Source organism: Schistocerca gregaria, chromosome 8 (assembly GCF_023897955.1).
Source record: "Schistocerca gregaria isolate iqSchGreg1 chromosome 8, iqSchGreg1.2, whole genome shotgun sequence".
NCBI classification, from domain to species: Eukaryota; Metazoa; Arthropoda; class Insecta; order Orthoptera; family Acrididae; genus Schistocerca; species Schistocerca gregaria.
Window position 1 is genome coordinate 376144300 of NC_064927.1, and position 12995 is coordinate 376157294.

Below are 12995 nucleotides of genomic sequence, written 5' to 3' on the forward strand. Positions count from 1 at the left end.
TCGTTGGGTATTGTCGTCTTGACATTGTACGTTGTTCCTGCAGAGTGCCCTAGCCTTTTTCAACAAACACATAATGAGGCTAGCAGCGATTACGGTATTATATGTGTAGTAGAGTTTCTGGAGAGCAGCAAAGTGATACTGAATACTGTGATGGAAAGTAAGAAGTGGAATGAAATAAAAACATACATTTCTATTAATGTATTCTGGCGAAAGAAAAATAGTAACAAGTTTTGATAGAAGTTGTCTTCCTCAAGTTTTTACCATTAACAATCGCGCTTTCATGACAAGGGCCGGTAATTATTCAAAACCGTTTTTAAAATTCAGTAACTGTCATCGCCAGTTACATAGAGTGACAGGAACCAGAGTAACAGTGTAATTGCGGACTGATGTTTGTCTAATAAACAGTTACTTATTATTAATTATGAAATACGGCACATTACATTATATTACCCTTTCAGATACTACGGACGATGTGGCAATGTTATCATACGATCGGAACAGGGAAATGTAATTGTTGATATTGTCATAGTTACAGTTCTTAACATTCACCATTTCATCTCAAACCAAAACAATTTCTCAATGTAGCGAGACAGAAAGTGTGCAGTGTTACAACGTTCTAAACTAGTTACTGGGATCCTATTGTTCAAATATAGTTCACTGCGAAATTAGGTAGTTTTCATACATATTTTACAAGTGAAATAGGTCACAAAAACTATTATCTAGCATCTTAAGACCCAAACAGTGGGTATGTAGTATGAGACAATACAGTGGCAACATTAAATACATAAAACTACTAAATACCACACTACAATGGTGGGTGAACTGTTATGAAACTGCCTGAAGATTATAACCATGTACAGGAAAGTGTCAATTACCTGGAACTTACTGTGATGTTTGGAAAGTTATGGAGTGATACCGGCAGAAGAGAAACTGCGAGGGCAGATCTTTGTAGAGTTTGGGCAGCTCAGTCGATAACAATGTTGTACGTGCATGCCAAGGTTTAAAGTACCAACTACGATCTGTCACGAATTTTATTTGGCATGAAAATTTCACTAAATGCCATGTTCTATACTTTCACATCCAGTAATCTATTTGGACATCAGTATGTTGTGTTGTGAGTAAAAGTCAGCAAAATTACAGATATTTGTATTTTAAAACTTTCTTTTTTGTAGTCATGAAGATCTCATTCTGAACCCCACCCCATCACTTGGGTATTACACATTAATGAAAGTGGGTTTATTGCTAATAGATATTTTCAGGTTCTGTACTCTACTTACACACCAGTTTCTCTTTATAAATTATGTACTAATGAAAAGTTATTGTGGGGTTTTTCATTCTGTTTTCAGGGTTGGCTCAAAGTATTCCAGCCCGTCTCCCCACTGGTAATACACATTATTGGAGATGTCTTGGTATCTTAAAACTCTGTCTGAATTCTTGTGTATTATAAGTTTCCTAATCTGCACATTAATTTAGTTAACTACCATCACAGCAATCAGACAGTCATTTTGATTACAGGTATAAAGATGTGTTTGTAGATGTACACATTTCTTGGAAACTTTCTACCACTGCCAATAATTTTGCAGAGCTGGGTAACTGAAATTAAATGGACCTGAATAAATTGTATGTGTAGGTTATTTTGTATAAAAGTTACATTTTACAAACATTTACTTCAGCCATTGGAAAGTGATGCAGCTCGTTACCACAGATTATAGGGATGACTTTGTAACAATAAACATGACTCCAGAAATATTTGTGACAACTGAAATGATAGGAAATAAGTCTCATGAATGAAATTATATATTTGTGAACTGTTTAGTAGCTATGAATAATTTACTGATCCAGCGAAAAAACAGCCATACAGCGTGTCAGGAAGGACAACAATGTCTTTCACTGAAACTTGAATACAATTGAACTGGGAAAAGGAAAATGAACTTTAGAAAAATAGCTAAAAGTTATACTGCATGTGGTAATAGACATACTTCCATTTCACTTTTGCAAGTATTTGATTAAAAAATGATAAAATAAAAGAAAATAATAAAAGTACAGAAATCGTTATGAACACCAACAAAAACAAGTATCAGAATAGTCTGTAGTTCTTACATTGATATATACTCTACTACAGCAAAACAAATTTACACCATGGTCTTTGACAGTCACTTAATGGGTCACCAATGGAAACAGAACAAAGTCTACATTACATTTGTAATCGTGTACAGTACTGAAATAATAAAGTAATTATTGTTTTATTATTAATCAGAGATCTCTCTATGTTGGCAAATACTTTGCGTTTCTTATCTCTGCCTTATAAAAATATTCATAAACAGACAAAATAGAAAGTCACACAACATGAATTTCTTACATAACACACAGATATGTTGCAACAGCTTTCTTCATTATAATAGAAGAGGATTCTGGTGGAGGACTGCTAAAGCAAAATAACTATGTACACATAGAGAAGGTGTTTGTCCATCTTTAGCACTTCATAATAAATACAAATGCAACAAATTCTTAAAGCTGAAACAATATTATAGAGAAGAAATTCCAGGTTGTGTTGATTCAGCAAATTGGCAGCAGATTGTGTTGACTGACAATCTACAGCAAGCAATCATCAGACACTAAGCAAGTAATTATAAGGACACAGCTTAACATCATAAAGATATTGGTAGTGTTTCTTAATTGTGGTAAATTTATGAGAACTTCATGTAACAACCAGACTGTAATAACTTAAAAATTGTATTCTAGTGTTGCAGTTATTAGCCACCTCACTGACCAGCATTTACTTTGCATTTAAGACATGAAGTTTGTCTTTAATTTAATGTTATAGATGTTCTTTCTAACTGATTAATGTTTTAAATCAAATGTGTAGCTTTTTCCTTTCATTATAATTCAATTTTCAGTTCATGTTTAACTAACTGCTATTTAGTCATTTCAAAGTTTTTTCCTAAAAACTGATTAGCAATTTCTGAAGTACAGTAGTTGCATGTAAATCAAAATACGTTTGTGGTCACATCTGAACAACATTTGATTTCAGATGAAAGCAATATTACTATAGTTAGTCAGTACACCAGAAAATAATGTTTTTCCATGAGTACAAGTAATAAATGTGTGTTACAGTTTTGGAAAACAGAACTTCCTGTAACTGAACAACAAAAGTTGTTGCACTATATTTTCCTATTTACATCAGTATGTGTCAGTGTATATCAAATGAATCACTTACAATGACAGTGCTAAGAAGAAAATTTAGAATTGATATATTAGATGATGTTGATAGTAACAAACTCCAAAACATAGGTTTAGCTTTTATATAACCATAGGCTACAATAATGAGGAATTACAAGTATTATGTACTTTTTATGTCTGAAATTCCATTGATGGAATAAATTATTTTAATGGCAGTTGCTAACTTTATAAAAGAGAAATCATTAGTTTTATCATAACGCTATTTACCAAGTGTAACACTCCATTGTCACTTTCACACATGGAAAGGTTTGCAGTCAAATTTGGAGGAATTATTGTGAATTATTTATCTATATCTGCCAATTCTAGGTAATATTTGTGCACTTTACACTTCAAAAATATTTAATTAAAGCTTGATATACAGGCAGTGTGTTGGAAAGTTCTAAAACAGTAAATTAAAATTTAACATATATATTGGAGGAGAGAATTTGAAGGGAAGAGAGAAAAAATATATGTAATGTAATTTAACCATGATACATTTATTTTAGAATAAAGAAAATAACAATGAAATGGATAGATATGGTTCACTGTCCATCATTAGGTAGTGTTACTTTCATGAATGCATTGTGAGACTTAATCATTAATGCCTAAATGAAAGGCTTAGTACTGGATAATAGTTCCCAATTCAAACGATTGGAAGACATTCTGGTTGAAAAATATTATGCGTTTTAAACCAAAATACATCATATGTTACAGTCAACATAATATTTGCTAATTTCACACACATTCCTTACCAAATTACTTACATATCTCAGTAAGTGTTCATACATCATCCAAGATGTGATTCTCAATTAATAGGTTTTATTTTAGTGCACTGTGAAGCAGAAAATGTTGATGTTGTTGCTACTGTCTATTAACATTGAATGTCACAAGTCACTGCGCACAAGTAACATCTGCTTCCAAGATGTATGATAGGTCTCTAATTATATAATTTTTTTAAGTAAGAGGACATTTTACTTTTCTGTTCTAATATACATTGGCAAATAACGTTAGTAGGTACTAACTTTTATAACTATTTTTGTGATACATTGCAGTTTTTAAAGAACTCTCTCACTTTTTCAAACAACTCGCCATACAGACATATGTATGTACATGTTGAGGAATGATGCAGTTTTTAGAGATAATATCTTTCATATGATTACACCTAGTGACTACTAGACCATTGTGTAGGGTTTGCCAGTTTCTGACAGATTACACTTTACAACACTATCGACCACTAATACTGCTGTTACACAAACAGAAAAGTGTAGGACTTAACTCTAACATGAAACAAGCAAATTCCTCACAATGTCACTTCTGTGTAATTGATTTACAGTCGAACCTGATGGTACATAATGGAAAAGATATTAGACTGTGTCTTGTTAATGAAAAGGTTATGTTTTGTTAGGGAACAGTCGTTGAATTGGTGAGAATCGAACCAATATTATGGTAGTATGAAAGCAAACTTTGATACATTCACAAAAAATAACTTTTGCCCACCTGAATATGCAAAATGGTATCAAGTGCTTATACTATTGATCAAGACCCTTACCTAGTTGTGTGACTTTGCTTGGAACTAATTCTGTTTTGCAGACAGAACACAAAACAATATCACTATCTAGCAAGCCAGAACAGAAGGTAGCCATGAGCAACACAGATGGAATCACTAAGTGTTCTAGCCGAACTCTTACTGGCTGTATTCTTAGAAAGAAAGTCAATGTTCATTACATGAAATCAGTTAGCAAGCGATAAGCACAATTAATACATAAATGGGGAGTTTTACTAATTAGTAATAATTGATGAACACTGACATATAATTGATCTTTAAATGGTTCTGTTAACTAATCTAATCACTATACATTTCCTTAGAGATCATTTAATTCTTTTCATTAAATAGACCATAAGTAAAACACAGCGTCCTTCTGTGTTATGGTTTGAGCAGTTTCAGCCAGATAGTCATTAAAGAACACAAATGTTATCACAATGAATGCTACATATCATAAATACTTTTAGTGTAATAGTAACTGTAATACTGGTTCAACATTTAGCAATAGCATGCAGAAACTATTCTGAGATTTGTCTGAGATCAGAACTGAACACTTCTGGGAAGACACGAACTCTTAAGCACAAATGTATGAATATTAATAATTTTTAAAACTCATGAAGCAGGTCTTCGTTAAGTTGGCCTTTAACTGCAATGGTCAGTAACCAATCATTATGGTCATTGTTTTATTCAGTTGCTTCTAATACTAAATACAGATTTTAGAAAGAATGACTTTTAAGTAAAGTAACTAGTTCTCTTTGGATCTAAACTTTAGTAAAACATCAACGCATCACTTGTGGGAATTAATGTGGAATATTTCAGATACAAAACCAGCTGCATATATAAGAAATTTACTACTCCACAAAAGTGAAAGTACTATCAGAGCAATAAATTCTCTTTGGTTCAATGAACTTGACATTCCCAGATACATCGTATCACTAGGAAAAGGATCCTGTCTAGGGGCAACTGTTTAATTTAACGTTCTCAACACCAAGTTGAACTTAAACCGTTGCCATTTGCATATGAAGCAAGTAAGTTATCCATGCAAAGAATTACAACCCTAAACTTCTGCTTGAGTAGCAGGTGGTGGTGGTGGTGGTGGTGGTGGTGGTGGTGGTGACCTTCTGTGGTAAAAGTAAAGGCGGAGAACGTACTCATGGCTCTTGATGTATACAGACTCTATACATTATCCACTTGGCGTCGAATCTTTGTGATTCATAGCCACCCAGTATATTCCATGTTTAATTAGTCAGTAGTATTCCAAATCCGAGGCATTATTATTCAGGCATGCTGCTTTCCTTGCCTCCTTCAATATTCGAGATAGGAACAGCTCGTATGCTATAGCGACCGACTGAATGTGCCACGAAGACTTCATGCGATTCCACAGCCAAAGTCACGTTTTCTATTCCTCCCACGCCGGTTTTCTGGCCGACGAACTTCCATGTTTTACAAAAGTAAAAACATACTCTCCTTAAGCATGAAGCAGTTCTTCAAATAATATTTCAACATTTTAGTATTTTTATAAAACATGGTTCTAGAAATTACATGTATACATTAATTACAACGATGTAAATTGACAAGAAAGGTTCAAATGGCTCTGAACACTATGAGACTTAACTTCTGAGGTCATCAGTCGCCTAGAACTTAGAACTAATTAAACCTAACTAACCTAAGGACATCACACACATCCATGCCCGAGGCAGGATTCAAACCTGCGACCGTAGCGGTCGCTCGGTTCCAGACTGTGGTGCCTAGAACCGCACGGCCACTCCGTCTGGCGACAAGAAAGGTGATAACACATTTTCACAGAAGTTGAATCAAAGACTGTGGTGAAAGAGATGCCGCAAGCAGACAAAGAAGTTACGGCATATCAATTACACATATTCGAATTTGAATATAAGTGCTATGAACTGAGAACAGTACGACTAGCTCTTGGTACTTCAGGGGCCCTTTATCGCTAAACTTAAAACAGTGACGTAAACACACATTGAATTTAGCGTAATTCGGTTTCAACTCTAGAATAGTTGACAAATGAAGAAACAGAACATGTAGCAAGCAGCCTCTGAACTATCCAGCTGGAACATGGAGAATTAGTGCCCAATATGTGTAGGAGACATATGCCTGGGGATTTTAACCACAGCAGTCTCCAGGTGCCAATCGAGAGGAAGAGGCGTTGTGTCAGTACCAGCCTTCAACTGTTCCTTGTTCCGTCAGCACAATACACAAATATAACTCTCTCTCTCTCTCTCTCTCTCTCTCTCTCTCTCTCTCTCTCACGCATTCGGTGGGAGGGGAGGAAAGCCCTAACAGCTATAGGACAACGGCTCAAGAAAAAGTTTAAGTGTATGGAATGGTTTATTCAGAAAAATCGGGCACGCTGATTCAAAGGAATTTCCACCACCCGGGCGAACGTCGGTACGTGTGTGGTACACGAGTTTTATGCACACTGGAAGGGTTGATGCGAAATATTATTGGACAACTTTGAACCGATGAAGTCGACATAGAACGGATGCTCTTGGTTTTTCAACGTTCATCACGGAAGTCTGCTCGAAGAAAGTCGCAGAAGCAGCCAGCCGCTAGGGCGACCGAACACCGTGTGCTTCGGAAACATTTACAGATATACCCATGCCGATTGCAACCGCTGAACACAGTGAAACCAGACAACAAGCCACAACATGTGTGCGTTTTTCATTGCTTAGTAGATCCTGGAAATTTCCTAACCAACGTAGCATATTCTGAAGAGGTAACATTCCACGTGTGTGGAAAAGTAAAGAAAAACAATGTTCGCATCTGGTGCACAACGAAATCGCATACATGGGCCGCCGTCACATCAGGTTCAGGCTGTGCGAGACGATCTAGCCAAGGAGATTCCAGATCGCTGCATTGGCAGGTATGCCCCACGTCTCTGGTCTCCTAGGTCGCCTGACATTACACCAATAGACTTCTTTCTACAGGGTGTGTGAAGGTCAACGTCTACCAAATTCCTGTTAAGAATGTCAGCGATTTACATGACCGAATAGTTGCTGTCATTGACACTGTAGATGTGGTTATGATGCGCCGAGTGTGGACAGGGCTTGAATACAGATGGAATCTTGTGCGTGCCACCAGAGGCGCACATGTTGAAACTGACTGAAAAAACCTTTGTGAAATAGTGCGCCACGTAAGCCGGATATGGTGTCAATATCTTAATTAGTTCGGGTGCAGTAACTCATTAAGTTATACTATACCTCTGGGGACACCCTATACATGTCTAATGTATTTTTTTCATTTTATTTCCACACCTTTGTATTAAACTTCTCTAGTTCTCGTAACTGAAGTAAGCTTTGGACGCATCAGACCCTTCTACAGACATGGCAATGACTAATAACTTTTTTTGCTGGTGATAAGAATAATTCCCAGCATTCACATTCGCATATCGGGCATATTTCGTCATGTCTCCAAAAACTCGATAGTTAACGCCGACGCCGTTCTGGTAAGATAGTAGACTCGCACGCGGTAATACCATAGTTATCATCGCCGACACTCCACCCAATTTATATTTTCCGTAATTTCCTTCGATCGCTTAATGCTGAAGAATGAATAGATCCATTCAAGAAGGAATTTCCGGGGTTCTACCAGATCCTTCAACAATCCTAACTTCAGCTCCGTCTTTAATGAGCTCATCAGGGGTAGGACGTCAATGTAAAATCTTGCCTTTACGTTCCAACGACTTCCTATTGGAGTGACAGGTATAGGAACCACGTTTAGTTAATACTTATGAAGCAAAAGTGTTCAGTTTCCTGAACGAGTACAATAATATTCATATCAACGATTCCATAGTAAGTATACTTTGCCAAATAACATGTTAAGCAATAACAAAAATGAAGTGGTAACTTGACTGGCAGAGTAGTTTTGTTTGTAAGGCTACTACCTGACAAATTTGACATTGCCCAGGTTTTCATTTTGCAAATTCTGTATTTGAAACGGAAACGAAAAGTGAACATTGTTTGTAGTGAAATATCGAAAAAATTTCGTTTCCATGTATTTATGAAAACACCTTTGAAATTATAAAACAGTCGCACAAAGAAATATACATAACGTAGAAACACGGGGTGATCAAAAAGTCAGTATAAATTTGAAAACTGAATAAAACACGGAGTAATGTAGATAGAGAGGTACAAATTGACACACCGATTGGAACTACATGGTGTTTTATTAGTATATATGTGGTATATGTGGATACTGTGTACAAAATATGTTGCGAATAGAGTCAGTAGCAAAGGAGTAATAAAATTTTTTTCGTCATGCAGGATGTGGAAGTTTTTCACGCCTCTCAATGCGAGGCCCACGAGAAGAGACAGGTCGCGGCGCTTACGTCACATCACGTGACACCGTAGGTCTTACGAGTGCCAGCAGTTGTCTTCGGTAGGGAGAGAGTTACTGTTTCAGAACAGTTTAATAATTATTAACTGTGTGCTTAAATAGTGCAAGTTCTCGATAACAGACGTCAAAAGTAAGACCTTTAGCGGAAAACATTTCAATTAAATACTGATTTCCTGTGTGCCCTGCAGGGAGCGAGCTTTCACGAAGTGTGGCGGACAAGCCGACTAGTGTGACGTCACAAGTTCGTAGTGGGGTCTTTGTATTTCGTTAGCCCCGGCTCAGTGATCCTGACGTCATATCACATAGTCTATTTGTTATAAAATGATGTAATTTTGTATGTACATTCAGCAGGCCTTAGAACAGCAGAGGCTATGCGCCAAAGCATGCCATATTGGTTCGCTCTTGCAACATAACGTTTGAAGCGTACTGTTTCACGCCTTCTAAGTCTGACTGGGTGATACGCCTTGGATATGATCGAACTCGCTATTTGTTTGCAGTCTGACCGGCCGTGTTGTAATTGGAGCGTGAGATTAGCACAGGCCGAACGCGGCCGATATCTATCGAGTTCAGTCTGCTGCGTGTGAAGACCGTTGTAACACGTAATCTGGTGCCTTGTAGCTCTCTGATTAAGATATACGGACTGCATATTGTTTTGTGTAATGAAAGTAGTGTTGTGTAATAATGATACCATTCATCAAACCTTTAGTGGATAGCGTAATGACGTACGTCTATAAAGCACAATGAGTGATACAGACCCATTATTCTACATCTCATCACGTAATTCATCATATAAAACGCTGCGTGCGGCAACAGCAATGGAAAACGAACGTGTCCGGTAAAGACTATCTGTAGCATGTGTCAAAATAAACAGTGCTGTAAAGGTCAGGAAAGTAGGAACTGCTTCTCGGTGTTGTTCTTTTGTGAAACTGGATCAAGATAAATTGGATGTAGTATTTCAAAGATTTTGGGACATAGGGGATTACAACTTACAGAATAGCTATTTAAATGACCTAATGATAACTGCGGGGGTAATAACATCGCATGTAAAAGACAGGGCGTCTCGTAGATTGCGCAGAGTAGACTATAAAGTGATTCTGGGAAATAAGAGTTAGAAAGTTTGTACAGTTGCTTTTCGCAACATACATGGTTTGAGTAAAATGCGACTGCGTGCTGTTCGTGACATGGTACAGGAACTGGTGCGATTGATATACATCAGGAAGAAACACGAAGAATACCTGATTCAGATAAGGGCAAAGTAAAGGCACACATTAACAGTTCCCTTGCTTTAAACAGCTATTACAGCAGAGCTAAGAGCCCACACAGGAGATACTTAGCCTTTTTTAAAAAATGTATCCAAAATGTACGAGACTTATTGTGACTAGATTGTTGAAAACTACGCTGAGGTATGTACAGTTTCCGTCACTTTATCGTCACATCTTTACACCTAGAAATTAATCTTGGAATTACTTCTCCTACGTCCGACACCTGTAACTATTATGACAAAACAAAACGACATCTGGAATCAATGAGACAACACGTCAGTTCCGAAGAAATAACAGAAGTAAAGCTGGAAAGAGTTTGCACAAACGCAGAGCTATGATGTCACAAACAAAGTTAAAACAGGTGGCTGATAACAAGGATCCAACAGTTGCTGCTGTTGTAATAGACATTCAACAGGCGTTTCGCACACCCAAAATAAATCCTGGAATCCAGTTTGATAAGAGAAAATTACGGACTTGTAATTTTTGGCATCCGCTTTATACGGGACAGAACAGCTTCAGTATATCTTTGGGGTAAAAGTATTGCAAAACGAGTCTCAGCTGAAATTGAAAGTTGCCTCATGGACTGTACTGAAAGTAAAACACCCGCAGAATTGAAGACATTACATGTTTTCAGCGATAACTGTAGTTGGGAGAATAAAACTCTGAACATGTTTCAGACCTGTCGTAAATACATACATTGAGGGCGTTTCTCAACAATGGAACACTTCTTCGTGGTTCAATTTTGGGAATAAAGAATTGTATCTCACGAGAAGAGAAATGTTTACTGAGATTTAGCATGGAGAACAAATAAGAATCTGCAGAAAGAAGAATCCTTTTGATGTCATTATGGTAACGAGAGACCAGTTTAAAGGTATAAGAATTTCACGACAGCACATGAAGATGGAGCAAGTTCCAGGCGCCAAGTTTTCTTGGGGAAAAGATTTGGTTTTCTCCAGCAACTACAAAATATGGTATGGCATTATTTCTACATACAGTGGAGAACTTTATCAAGTGTACCTGCAAAAAAGATGTGGGAAGAGCTACGATCATCATTTCAACCTTTCGGCAGTCAGTCTACCGAATATATACATTAAACCTGCAGATTTTCCCCCACTTCTTCCCGCGAATCATCAAGTATACGCCACAAGTATATTTACTGACTATTAGACACATATCACACATCAGAGAGAGAGGAAGAGGCGCCAGTGGATGACGACATTCGCGTTACTGACATATTCAAGGTTCCTCACAGCGCAAACCAAAGTGGACCCCCACCTAGTCGCTTTCGGTGCACTACACTTTCTTGTTACCTATTTATTTATATTGATCAGTTCATTCATTATGTCTCATTGTGTGTTCCACGTGACTGATTAATACTAGACCTATTCTTGGAAAATGTTAACGTTACAAAAAAATGGTTCAGATGGTTCTGAGCATTATGGAACTTAACATCGGAAGCCATCAATCCCATAGAACTTAGAACTACTTAAACCTAACTACCCTAAGGACATCACACACATCCATGCCCGAGGCAGGGATAGAACCTGCGACCGTAACAGTCGCGCGGTTCCGGTCTGAAGCGCCTAGAATCACTCTGCCGCCGCGGCCGGCTGTTAACGTTACAGGAAAACATTTTCGGCTCTCACTTGCATGAATGCATATCTTATGTAAAAACCATTATGGATTAAATATGCGTTCAGATACCTTGCATATATGTCAAGTTGCATTTTACAAGTCATACTTTATAGATTCACATCTGAAAACCTCTTAATGCCTTTATCGATCTGTTAATGAAGCGCAGTAAACCTATAATCGTATTGTTCTCAAAAACTAGCTTTTGGTGCCACTTAGTGAAACGTTAATCGCATTTCTCTCAAAATTGGCTTTTGGTGCATTCGCCTCTACTACTCTAAGGGCATCATATGTGGATATTGGCTTGAAAATATGTAGCAAATACACTCCTGGAAATTGAAATAAGAACACCGCGAATTCATTGTCCCAGGAAGGGGTCAGATACATCTCATGATCACACTGACAGAACCACAGGCACATAGACACCGGCAACAGAGCATGCACAATGTCGGCACTAGTACAGTGTATATCCACCTTTCGCAGCAATGCAGGCTGCTATTCTCCCATGGAGACGATCGTAGAGATGCTGGATGTAGTCCTGTGGAACTGCTTGCCATGCCATTTCCACCTGGTGCCTCAGTTGGACCAGCGTTCGTGCTGGACGTGCAGACCTCGTGAGACGACGCTTCATCCAGTCCCAAACATGCTCAATAGGGGACAGATCCGGAGATCTTGCTGGCCAGGGTAGTTGACTTACACCTTCTAGAGCACGTTGGGTGGCACGTGATACATGCGGACGTGCATTGTCCTGTTGGAACAGCAAGTTCCCTTGCCGGTCTAGGAATGGTAGAACGATAGGTTCGATGACGGTTTGGATGTACCGTGCACTATTCAGTGTCCCCTCGACGATCACCAGAGGTGTACGGCCAGTGTAGGAGATCGCTCCCCACACCATGATGCCGGGTGTTGGCCCTGTGTGCCTCGGTCGTATGTAGTCCTGATTGTGGCACTCACCTGCACGGCGCCAAACACGCATACGA